General features: G+C 40.0%; 1 long non-coding RNA gene across 1 annotated transcript in view; it reads left to right on the plus strand.

The window, feature by feature from the left end:
- Positions 1-13,597, plus strand: part of LOC128903114 (uncharacterized) — a 121,860-nt gene that overhangs the window by 83,260 nt on the left and 25,003 nt on the right. The window contains exon 2 of the long non-coding RNA XR_008463999.1: positions 6,555-6,667. This is a non-coding gene — a long non-coding RNA (uncharacterized LOC128903114). The remainder of the gene's footprint in view (positions 1-6,554; positions 6,668-13,597) is intronic.

Consider the following 13,597-nt stretch of genomic DNA (forward strand, 5'->3'; position numbering starts at 1 on the left):
AAGCTGTTTGCTGCATACACAATAATTAAAACAATATAGTAAAGAATAAACAGGAAGGGATACGTCCTGCCCTGAGCTATGGTTTTACGAGCTTGACTTCCATACAGGAAAACTGAACAAATTTACATGGCCAGTTATGTGCAGAAGGACTTGGAAGTCTTCAAATCAGCTGACCCGTGGGTAAGGCCTCAGTTTATGTCAGTCTCAGGCTGAAGAAAACAAGGTACAGTGATAAAAAAGTGGTGTCTTATTAGTACAGTGGACTCCAGAACCACCATCAGCATCTTGCCCATCTTTGTTGCTCAAGGTTTTCAACTTATTTATTCAGCATGACTGTAGTGCTAACCTCTCTTTAAGATACATGAAAAATATCAACAGGGAAATAATCAGTCTTGACGTTATAAGATGCCATTTTGACTTCTTTTCAAGGACAGGTAGATAGAGGAGATTTAGGTTCAAAGAAACAGTGACCTTTAGTGATTCTGACTGCAGAAAATGTGCCCCCAGTTTGACTCATTCTTTTCCCCTCAGATACATTCTCAGGTTGTCACTAGGGAATGTTACTAAAGCAGATCTTGAGAAAGCATGCTGTTTTTTCTTCCAGTTAGAGTGGGAAGTATAATTACAAGATGCAATGAATTTATACCAACATGTTCCGCTCAAGCCGCATGTCAGAGAACAAATTAACTAAAAAGAAAAGCTAAACCTTCACCTGTTCTGCATTCTTGAACCATGCATTTGGATACTTCTGTTTCTGCACAGACGTCTCATCCTCCCAGAATGTACAGATGTTTCTTCCCCTAGGCTTCCAGTCAGTTGAAAATAATTGTAATCTGCTAATCTCTCTTGCTATGAAGCATTTATAAAGAAGGATATGCTTAATGTAATCAGATTTATCATTCAAAAAGATGGGAGGTTTTGTGCTATCATGGGCAAAATCCCCTCATTCTTATCCATTCAAATTGGATGAGGGTTTATTAACAAAATATTCGTTGGAAAGATAATACTCAGGGTTTCTTAATATGAAAGGGAAAGAAAGTTATGAAAACAGATCTCATTTCAAATTTTGAGCACTTTTATTTTCATTAGAAATACATTTGTGCTCCTTTCTCTTTATTAAAATTTGGAAATGAAAGGTTTCAAAATGGCTACAAAATCCACGTGGGCTGAAGAAAATTTACATTGTGATTGTGAACAACTCCTTTGTGTGGCATGAGTGTAACCCAGTCAGCAAGTTGCTGGAGATCGGTCATACCTGTGACCACCAAAACCTCAGGCAGGGTTTTGCTTGCCTTCTGTGTACACAAACACTGACTTGTATTTTTAGTGGAGAATAAACACAAAGGGATAAGTCCTGCCCTGTGCCAGGGTTTTATGAGCCTGGTCGACCTTGCCTGAGCCAGAACTTGTGCCCACTTTCCTTGAGGTATCCACTGTAGCCCTCTTAAATGCTCAGTTCATATTATTGAACTGTGGGTTATTAAACAGTGAAATGACAAAAGTGCAGAGTGTGCTGTGCATGGGAAAATACAATGACACAGGGCCTGTAAATTTGCATTGCTACTATGCATTTGATTCAGCTACTGAAACCTCTCAGTGCCTTAGTACCTACAGGACACCCTGCCCCAACACTTGCCCTGTTTTCTTAGATTCTTGGGACAAACCAAGCTTTAGATATCTAAGATGGGATGTAGGCAGAGTGAAGGTCTTTATAGTCAAAATTTCCATTCTGAAACCTATCATCTGATTACTGCTTAACTCTGGAGGTCCCTAAACTTCATAACAGCTTCGACTTTCATCTTTAAAGTTTCTCAGAAGCTCTTCCTTTTTGACATGCATGGAAGCATCTCATTCCGGGTAACACTCAGCAGCTATGTTCCTCTAGATCCCTGTGCTCAGACGCTCCTTAACCACTACCTCTGCCTTTGCTAAGGAGCTAGCAGGACATCTGTGGACAATTTAGTCCTCTAAAAATACTGTGGTTGCAACTGATATCCTTAATACTTTGAACAAAGAAAGACCCGATAGATCTGCAGTTAATGATCTTGTCCAGAATGTAGACATTCTGGACATATTTCCATTTCCACTTCTGATAGAAGACACCAGCTCAAGATCTGTTTATAGGACTCCTGATATTAGTATCCTCCTGTGTTTTTTCTGTTTGTCTTCTTATCACATGGCTTTTCTGAGAGGTAAGGTTATGGCAGTTTTCCAGTTAAGAATCTGATTTCTGTGTGAACATTCCTGTTACATCTCTTGCTTCTTAAATAAACAACTGAAGAACAGGGAGGAGAAACAGAAAGAGAAAAGGATCAAAATTTCTGAAAATGAAACGGTCAGTGTATTAGCTGCCAATCATGAATAAGACTAAGGGGTAAAACCTGGTAAGCTTCTGCTACAATATTCTTTGTTGTTGTCACAATAACACCAGTGGCAGCTGAATTATAACATCATATTTGCAGCTCCAGCTGGAGCTAAAATTGAAAGTCCGCTTTTTATTTTTAAGGTTGCTTAAACTCTTAGGAAGTTGTTTAGTCCTTCCCGTCAAGCTGTTTGGAAGGTCTAAAGTACAAAAAACATAAAGAAAGCATGATCAAGGGTGCATGTGCGAAGTGAGAAGTTTCAGAAGGTCTAAAGGAAACTGAGGATAAATCAATGAGCCTTCTTCTACAAGTGCCTGTTTCAAAAGTCTGGTTTTCACAATTAACCTGAAATACACTTTTACACAGCCAAATTTAGGTGAGATGGCTCTTACTGTTAGGAGTCTGAGAGGAAACCGCATAGTGTTATTAATTTTTTTCATGATTTAATACAGCAATACCATTTTTCTTCCCTCTTCTAAAATTATTCTTCACTTCTCAAAGTCAAATCAGCTAGACTGAATTCATGTTCTGTATCACAGTCACCCAAGATGAAAAAAACTTTTTCTAACTACAATTTTCTATGCTGCTTCCAACAGATTATATTTTATGGAAATCCTCCTTCCAAACTCTTTTCAGTACTGCAATTCTCTAATTTCATTTGGTATGCTTATTGTAATTTATAGCATTCACTGTCTCTCATATTCATAATAGAAATTTGGTTTTAATAATCATATGACCTGACTGACTATATTTATCAAAGATTTAGAAACTGTTCGCAAATAAGCTTGACTAGCCTTTTTTTAAATGGAAATATGGGGAAATATGGAAATAAATGGTTATGGGGAGGTATAATCAAGACTGTGGAGTTTAAGAAAACTTCAGTTAGTGAATCTGTAAGAAAAATAAACCTATATCTAATATGATACGATAGGTCAGGGATTTCTGAAGATATTTTTGGCATCTTCCTTTTCTTTAACTAATCAAGTGAATACATTTACTTTTGACATATTTGATCATAAATTTAATGAGGTAGATATAGCATAGAACAGGAAATTATTGATGAACCACAACTTACAGAATTTTTAAAGGACACCATAATAAAATTAATCTAACAAAATGGCTCAAATGAGTAGTTTAAATCTTCCCATTTCAGTGTCTGCTTGCTGATTTTATGTCAGCATGATGAACTTTGTTAATGCAGCATATATTTATAATCCATAGATAAGGAACCCAAACTGCTACTTCCAATGTCTGTTGGACCCAGGGAATTACAGAATAAATTGCAATAGGTGCAGTTAAAACTCCAAACTGCGTAGAGGGAAGAGAGCTACAATAGTTTATTGTATCAGAAATGTTCTCTTAAATGGAATGACTTTAAATATAAAAATATTAGACACAAAAAGTTCAATCTATGAAGTCCTCATAGCTCAAATATGTATTTTTAGGACTTTTTACTCTCATCCTTGCAAAGAAAAAACCCCAATTAAAGCAGGGTGAAGCTTAATGTCCTTGTTAAGGATTAATTGATTCACAAATGTGTTTAGAGAGAGACTGTTGCTGCAAACATGCTGTATAATATGAGGCTTAAAAAAGCCAGTATGTTCAGCTTGTCAAAACAAAGGCCATTGCGTGTGACAGGTACTTGAACATGGAAGAGATTTGGCAGTCAGGACAGTCTCAGTCTTGCTGACGAAGTCATAGCAAAATTCTGTGGCAAAAAGTCAAACTGGACAAATTTAACCTTGAAATAAGAGGAAAATTCCTGACAGGTCTTTGAGGGGCAATTAGGCATGTGGAACAGTTTCTAGAGGGAGATAATGAACTCATTGTAAGTTGAAGTCTTTAAAACAAAGATGTCAAATGTACTCTCTGAAAAATGTATTTAAATATAGGCTGGGTTTTTGCAGCTTCTGGTACATATTATTTGTCTGTGTATCATTGGCATGGGAACTAAGGGAAGAAAGCGGGATGGGGAAAGAGCTAGGCCATGATGTTTTTTTCTGGACACAGAGTTTGTGAGACTCTGAATGGCCCAGATACCCCTGCACAGGCTTTGGGGGAGCAGAATTGCCCACATGGCCTTCAGCATCCTCAGAGTAAGAGTACTTGCAGCAGGACAGTAAAACAATGTCTGTAATCCAGTCCAAACACCAACCCTCTTCTCATTCTTAAGTCATGCTGCTTTCTCATTGTCTCACTGTTCCCTTGAATGCTGTATTCTTTGCTACACAACAGCCTGATTTCAATAGAACAACATGTGCCAATATCCACTAACAGAAAAAGAGCGGGGGAGAAAAAAAAAAAATTTCAGCTCTACTAATTTACATCTAATATAACCGTACTGATTTCTGAGACTAAACTAATGCCATATAGTTCTGAATTCTGCAAGGTACTGAATAGTCTGATTTAACACACTTAACATAAAGTACCTGAATAGTTTAGCCAATGTCAATGAGACTAATTATTAGTTTGTTATTGCAAGATTAAGTGGTTTTCTGTATATGAGCCACAGTACTCAGCACAGTGAAGACAGAAATCCTCTAAGTGTTTTCCTACCACTAAAAAGTTCATCAATTTGCAGAAAAATATTGGAGGGAAATACAATTTTTATCATAGCCTAAAGCTCCTTGTCAAATCTCTTTTCTTCAAAGCCTCAAGTAATTCTCGTGGAATACCTGAGAATCCACAAAAAATGAACCTTTCATTCATTACAGGCTGAAAACTTATTTCACATAGGAAAAAAATATATGTCACTTAGGAAATTTGCTTGGTCCATTCATTGAAAACTTTGAAGATAATGAGGCCTGTGTATAAAGGGGAACATACAACATTACCAGGACCATTGGGGATACTTAGACATTCGCTTTCCAACTCAGTAATTCATTTTCCCAGGCTATTATTAGAACCAGGATTTCTCTTTTCTGGAGAGTGTGAGAAGTATGCCACACATCTCAACACTGGTAATGTTTGCTTTTATAGGTCTTTTAATGGAAATAAAATGTTCTTTCAGTAATGTTTATACTGGAACAAGGAGGATGTGTCTTGCAAATATGAAGGTTGGAAGTAAAGGCTGTTATACTCTGCCCAGGAAACTGAAGATTAGCACTCCTCAGATTTGTAGTTACCCGACTTAAACTTATTTTGTGGCCTTGAATGGATCTCCTAGACCCACAATTAATTTTTCAGTTAACATAAATGTGCGTACTTTCTGGCAATATTAACAGAAAAATCTATTTAATGCTAAATGATGGTGATACCATCATTTGCATAATAAATGTACAAAGATATGCTGAATGATCTTCCAGTGTTACTTTCAGTACTACAAAATGCATTTGTTTGATTGGATCCAGTATAAATTCCCAAATGGCAAAAGAATATGTTTCTTCTGAAAGCTCAAAAATATATCAGAAAAAATATCAAGGGAAATACTACATCCCGCACCTTAAATCTACCAGCCATAACATAAAAAGCTAATACTTCCCTAAGAGTGTTCTGACTTATGTCTGTCTTCTCTATTTCATATTTTTCGTGGAGGATGTATGAATAGCAGAGTTTATGAAAGTTGAAGTAAGAAATCAGGGTGATATTTTTCAGTATTTCCTGTCAAATCTTCCACCTACCCACTATTCTTATATCAAGGGGAAGTATTTAAAAGCTGCTACAGTATTTATTTCCCGTCATGAAAAGCAGATCACCTGGTAACTTCTCTGTTGAAGAAAACCACTATAATCTCAATAGAACTTCATATGTGTTTTAAAAAATCATCTGGGTTAATCATTACCATATTTCTACTGCTCTGTTCTAACAGCAAATGTCTACAACTTGAGTTATGACTTTGGCTTTGACTGTCTCTTGTTCTACAGTTACAAGGGGAGTGTTCTCCCATACACTTGACATTTGTATTTTAATGACTCAGTAAGGAAGCCTTTTGTTTCATCTTGGTTTTGCACACTGAAATCCAGTGCTCTGCCTTGGAGGTGCTAAGTCATTAATTTTCACAATGAGGTCAGTCAGGCACTTCATTTTTCAGTGCTGGGACAAAGCATGACAAATACTTGTAAAACGTTTCAAGTAAAAGGTGTGAATCAGGTAGAGAAAAACAGGCGGTTAAAATATGTCTTTAGTTACCTTTGTAAAGTATTATCTTAGCAGCAGCTTGTTGTAATCAGATTGTATTTACCTTTTCAATAGGTGATGTTCCAGCTCTTTGTAAGAATCCCATCTTTCCATCTCGCATCATTGCAGCAGGAACAGATGGGAGATCTGGAAGTTACATCCAGTGCTGGGCACCAGCTCTTCTGCAGGTAAGCCCACAGGTGGGTCATATAATGGGTTATAATGAGTTACGCTACAAATTTTGCCTGTGAATCTAAGCAGGGTACTCCTGGAACAGGTCCCACAGGTGCTGTAATAGCCAAATAGTGGCCCTTTTGACCTCATTGTTATCCCCCAGTGCTGCTTTACTTGGTAAGGTGAATGCAACCTGCTGATGTATTTTTAGGAGATTGGTGAGGAGTCGCATTGTGCACACAAACCCTTTTTTACTTTTATGGTTGCTGCTAGCGTTCTGAAGATTTCATAGCTGTTTCCAGCACGTGCCTGTGTTGCAACAGCTGCTCTAAAGAAGGCTGCCTCTTCTTTCACAGGTTCAGTGTAGAAGATAAGCATTGCTATTACAAAGCTTCCAATTTTTCTGCCAGCACAACTCCACTGAGCTCCTATCCGGTGTGCAGAGCCAGCCTGAGCCACTTGCTTATAGAAGGAAAAGGAAGGAAACATGTAATTTGAGCTGCTTGTACTAAGGTGTTTGTTGTAAGAAACTAAAGAGAGCCCATAACATTAATACACATCTCTGAATAATCAAAGAATCACAATCTCAACTTCTGGGAGCTCCTGGCAATGTAACTTCATACTGAACCAAAACCGGCCATGGCAAAGGTTTCAGGTCTGGCTTGTGTTTACCCCATGTTTTTCTCCAAAATGCAGGGGAGTGGGACTGAAATAATTTCCTTAAATGCAATTTTATCTAAAATGTGGATTTATTAAATTAGAATAGAGCTTTCTTAAAACAAAAAAAAAAAAGAAAAGAAAGGAAAAGCTATGTTTGTGTGCGCATACAATGTGCATCTGCTCCTGATACTTCTGACACACAGCAAGGAGCTGGGAAAGAAAAAAAACAGAGGTTTCCTCTAACCTAAAAGGCCCTGGTTGCCTTGTGGCTTCTCAACAGGTTTAAGGACTGAGGAGAACTATTCACAAAACTAATCATGGAATCCTGGAATAATAGAATAGTTAGATTTGTAAGGGACCTAAAACTTCATCTCGTTCCAACCCCCCTGCCATGGGCAGGGACACCTCCCACTAGAGCAGGCTGCTCAAAGCCGCATCCAGCCTGGACCTGAACATTTCAAGGGATGGGACACCTACAACTTCTCTGGGCAACTTGTTCCAGTGTCTCACCACCCTCACAGTAAAGAATTTCTTCCTAATATCTAACCTAAATCTACCCTCTTTCAGTTTAAAACTGTTACCTCTCATCCTATCACAACACTCTCTGATCAAGAGTCCCTCCCCGTCTCTCCTGTTAGGCCTGCTTTAGGCATAGAAGGCTGCTATAAGGTCTCCCCAGAGCCTTCTCTTCTCCAGGCTGAGCAACACCCACTCTCTCAGCCTGTCCTCAATGGAGAGGTACTCCAGCCCCTTCATGGCCCTCCTCTGGACTTGCTCCAACAGGTCCATGTCTTTCTTATGGCCAGCTCCAGAGCTGGATGCAATACTCCAGGTGGAGTCTCACCAGAGCGGAACAGAAGGGCAGAAGCAACTCCCTTGACCTGCTGATCACGCTTCCTTTGTTGCAGCCCAGGATGTGGTTGGCTTTCTGGGCTGCATGCACATGTTGCCAGGTCATATTGAACTTCTCATTAACCAACACCCCCGAGTCCTTCTCCTCAAGGCTGCCCTCAATCCATTCTCCACCCCGCCTGTATTTGGGCTTGGGATTGCTCCAACCCATGTGCAGGACCTTGCACTTGTCTTACCTGTAGCCTGACCTTCATGCCTTGATGACATAGTACATAATGAGGTAGTAATGATTCCAGCACTCCAGTAAAGTCATGTATATCCACTGAAAAAAACACAGGGTGTACACTCAATGTTGTTTTTTGTTTGTGCAGCTTTTTGATTGTTGCTATTAATACCCCTCCCATATAGTCCTGTCCCTTCCTGACCTTTTCTTAATGGTCTTCTGAGAAGGGACCTTTCTTACCAGTGCACTAGCCATTTACTCTGTATCTGTAAATGGAGCCCTGGATGACAGTGTAAATTAGCCCATACTGGATAATGTCATACGTTAAAGGCAGAAATCCACACCTCACTACACCTCTCTCTGGTGTTTTCCTATATACACGTAACTGAGCTTTACAAACATTAACTGAATGTTTATATCATTGTTGTCATGGTGAAACAACTGCATTTTCCAGGCATCAGGCATGTCAACAAGATAACCCAAGGAAGAACATCACTGAAGTATCTGGAGAACCACAGCTATAGAGTTATTGCTAGAGTCAGATACAGTACTCTGGAGGATTCACCTCCCTCTCCCCTCCATTCTCTTCTGTGCCTGTCTCCCAGAGGGCTGCTCAGGAGAAAAGAGGAATGTCTATTTGGTAACAGGACATAATTACCTTCAACACTGTTTACAGAAAACAGGCTGGCTACTATAAGCAAACTGAACCATTACAGCACAAAGCCTGGTCAAAACACTTAGCTGCAACATTCAACTTGGTAATGATTCAGGCCTCCAGGGAAGACAGAGCACAAGGGTCAAACATTAAAACAACATTAGTTAAAAGGCATGTGTGTTAAGGTCATGGCTGGAAGAACATGACATTTTTTCATACATCTCAGAAAAGTATAGAAATACAATATGCCCTCTGTAGAATGCTCACTTTTTAGATGCAAAGTAGGCTGTGACCATGAATAGTTAGGAATTACACTTAGTTAATGCTGATGCTGTGCTCTCCAAAGGCTTTTTCTTTTCCTGGCATGTGGAGATGCCCTAGAAACTCAACCAAAGAAAAGATGTGGGCAGGAACAAAAGACCTCAGCCAGCTGCCAGATTTGTTCAGAACAGTACAATGAGTGTGGTCCTAGAAAGGAGGAAATCGCTGCTGCGCAGTTGGAGCCACTTCTTTCATTCAGTGTCAGAACAAGGCTTTCTAGCAGGGTTCTTACATGCGGTGCAACTTAACAAATGTAAGAATGGCTGTATTCAGCCAGACCACAGTCTATCTAGCTAAGTATCCTGTCAATAGAAATCCTTTGGAAAGATTATACAAACGGGACCAGAAGACATTCATGCTTCCCAAGATTATTCTCTCAAATGGCAACCTTTTATAGCACTGGGAGTGCCACTTTGTGTTAGGCTGGGGACCAAGGTTGAGCACTGGGCTGTTAAGTGTCCATGATGTTTAATTGTGAGCATGCCCTGAAGCATGGTTTTGGCTCAGGTGAACTCTGTCTTTGAGATAGCGCGCAGGCGCCTTTCAGGGACAACTTTGTGCCAAGGACTGTTCCGAATGGCAGAATGAACAAGACTGCATCAGGTCTGACTCCAGTTTTCTGCAGCTTTTCACATACCATTAGTCTAGCACACGTAGCTTCCCTCATACTGCACTGCAGGTTATGCATTAAACCCCCTCTGTTTCATGCAGTTTCATGCACAAAAAACACCACTAGGAGGGCTGAAACTCTATTTGCACATTATTCACTTACAGCTACCTCCCCCCACAAACCCCAACATAAAACTTAATACAATGTTTGGCTACTATGGAAAACACCAAAGCAACCTGGGACAAAATACTATGCAGCTTGGACAAAGCTGACTGGAGTTGACTGGCATCAGTACTCTGGCCCTGTTTTATTTAGCAGTATGGGAATAGCTTTTCATTTAAAAGTTCCCAGTATTTAATCTTCAGTGTATGGAAAATACTCTCTTTTTGAATCCGTGTAACATTTTACCATCTGTGACCATACTAAACCATGTCATTCGGGGTTTTTTTTCTGGGAATAACCACTTCACATGCCTTTGTTTAATACAGGCACTTCTGGGCTGTATGTCTGGTCAGGTGCCTTTTGTGACCTTGGAAAGCAAAACATCCAAACAAATCCATAGAGATGGGACACCCCCAGTGACTTCATACTACTAGGCAGAATGATAAGAAGGGCTGGAGGATCCAGAACGTCCAGCTGCAGAGCTCTCTGGGCTGTCATTGACTACTGCCTCTTGAGCACTTGCACATGTACTGGTGAGGACACAGATGGTCAAGACGTTGTGGGTGGTGTCCTAATGACTAGCCAGTTCTGTCATGGTTCTCACACAGTTAAGGAGTTTCTTTTACAGGCCATTTACAAAGGCTTTGCAAGTTGGCTTTAGGGTGTTAAAGATACATTGGGCATTGGGTTAGTGGGAATCAGCATTTTCTTTATGGCTAAAAAGTTGCTGTGTAAATGAGCTCCGTCTTTGGAATTGTATGGTATTACATGTGTATATATATACAAACTTATGCTCTTGCTGGGAAACCTGAGGGATTGTTCTTTAGAGGACATAGAAACACTTTTGTACTGCGCAGGTGATGCAAGGGGGAGCAAGCACTGTAACAGGTCGCCCAGAGAGGTTGTGGAATGTCTGTTCTTGGAGATACTTGAAAGCCATCTGGACATGGTCCTGGTCAACATGCTCTAGGTGATCCAGCTCAAGCAGAGGCGTTGGATAAGGTGACTTCCAGGGATCCTTTCCAGCCTCCACCATTCTGTGATTCTGTGATTTTGCGGTTCCATTAGAAGGCGAAAGGAACTTCAATGAAGCTGAAAAAAAATGAACAAAGGAATCACTGTAAACCTGGTTGACCTACTGAGTCCCTCAGATTTGGGAGAAAACAAGTGCTAATTATAGTGAATGAACAGCACCTTTGTCTCTTAAATTGGACTAGGAAAATCTCGTTGAGGGGATGCTGGTAGAGTTTTGCAGCAGTGATTTAAGTTGTGAAGTAATCTGCCAACCTCAGAAGTGGAACCTTAGCCTGACTCTATCAGCCGCAGTTGCACAGAACACAGCACAAAGCAACAGTGCTGCTGCACCAGCAAGATTAGAAGGGCTTACTGGAGGGTGGACATTGCTATGAAGTAGTCCTATTTATACAAGAGCATGGTTAACAAGCAAGACTGTATGTGCTAAAAAAAAAAAAGAAAAAGAAAGGAGAACAGTTTGATCCTTCAGTCTCCTGTCCCCCAGAAAAGCAGATTATTTGTCCTCAGTCAAATGCATGCTGTATGATAGCGCTGTTCGTGTAACACAGGATCTTATTTACCATGTTGTTCCTTTAGATCACTGTACTTCCTAAAGATCTACATTCTGAGACAAATTCATAACTGAACATAAGATCCCTCAGGTTTCCCTGTACATTATATCCTGTTTACAGATCATTCTGTAAATTCATTGAGATACATAGCACCAGCTCTTCCAGCTGATGATGCTGCAGAAGAAGCACAAAGGACCCTGACTGTCCTGCCAGTAGCACCCACATCATTCCAGAATGCATCTCCTGCAGCCTGGACTGTTACCCTGGATTAATGTCTGCAATGCTGGGGTCAGGATCTTGTTCACAGGTGTGCTTTCTCTACGCTTACAAGAGCTCAGTGAGCAAATATATAAAAATAGGGTGAGTTTAATGAAATCACAAGAACTACAATGCCATTGGATAATATTTGCAATTAATTTTGATAACCTGATACGCTAGTATAAAAATGGTTGCTATAGTAACCTAAAGTCATGTCAGAGTTGTGTGTGTTAATTGGCATGCAGTGTGAGTCACTCATTCACCAGTTCCTGTTGCTATGGAAACATAACTGTCATTTTACACTGATGAAAAAGGGGTGGGTTATGTTTGGGGTTGGGTTTTTTCTTCCTTCCAGCATCTAGGGTTTATTTAATTACACTTAATAATGAATGCAAGTCCTAGTCTCAGGGAGATGAAGGATTTCTTACCTAAATTCAGTATTTACATTCCAGCAAAGGTGGATATTTCACACACTCTTTCTTTCCATGTTCTCTGTGCTTTGAAATTTGAACACAGATTTGAACTCTCTAAGTCAATGTACTGTTTAAGACATACCCTCACGAATGAGCTATATGAGAAGAACAGCATGTGTTGCAGTTCAGTCTTCAGGACACTTGTCCCCATAATATTTTCCACATCTAGTCTCTCCAGTCTCCTCTTCAGCAGCGTGGAGCAAGTCCATATCACTTGGCTTGGGCAGACTCAGTTTCATTTTTCTTGTCTGCCTCCCTTGTAAACCTTTCATTTAATTGTTTTATTAGACCCATGTTTCACAACTGCTTCAGATCTAGGCCCGCTTTACTTCTCTGTGCTCCCTGTCCAGTCTCAGTCTCACCCTAGCTCTCACATGGGCCTCTCTTACAGCTCCATGACAACAGGCACTTGCCTCTCCCTATGCCATCTGCATCCTTCTCCCACATCTGCCTCTTGTCTTTCCTTCATACAAGTCTGGGGCCTTCCACCTTCTTCTCACACAACAATGAGGTCAGAAGAAACACTAGCAGCGTAGTGTCCCTGTTTCTGATTCTGGTTCCTGTATCAGTATTGTCTACCATCTGTAGTATCCCACAGTTACAATCTGAGGGATTGTCTCAGACTGCTCTGGGCTGGGCCATATGCAGGAATAACATCTAGGACATTTTCACCATAACAGCACAAGACACATTCTTGGTATAAATGCTCCAAATGTGCCAGATTTTAAATAGAAAACACTAGGATTTGCCAAAATTTCCAGAATTTTCTAACATGGGGAAGACAATACCTTTTCTCTGTCTTTGTTCTCAGAAAGTAAACTGTTTTGAGTAAAATGTTCCTCATATTGCTGGACCTTTAAGAGTGAAAACTTCAGATCAACTTCAGTGGATAAAATTTAATAAAGCTACAAGTTTTAAATAAAGTATTCTGGCAACAAGTGCCATGTGATCCTAAGGACTGCTGAAACATTAGCTATAGATCATAACTCTAAAAATGGAAGTGTCTAACTTGGAAGAAGTTAGGTGTGTAGTACTTTGTGCTGCCGTAGAAATCTGTCTTTAAGGTTTAGACTCTGATGTTGGTTATGTAGGGATAAGCTATACTAACAAAAGGAGACACATCAGTGTTCCAACGCTGCCCGTA

This window comes from Rissa tridactyla, chromosome Z (assembly GCF_028500815.1).
Source record: "Rissa tridactyla isolate bRisTri1 chromosome Z, bRisTri1.patW.cur.20221130, whole genome shotgun sequence".
NCBI classification, from domain to species: Eukaryota; Metazoa; Chordata; class Aves; order Charadriiformes; family Laridae; genus Rissa; species Rissa tridactyla.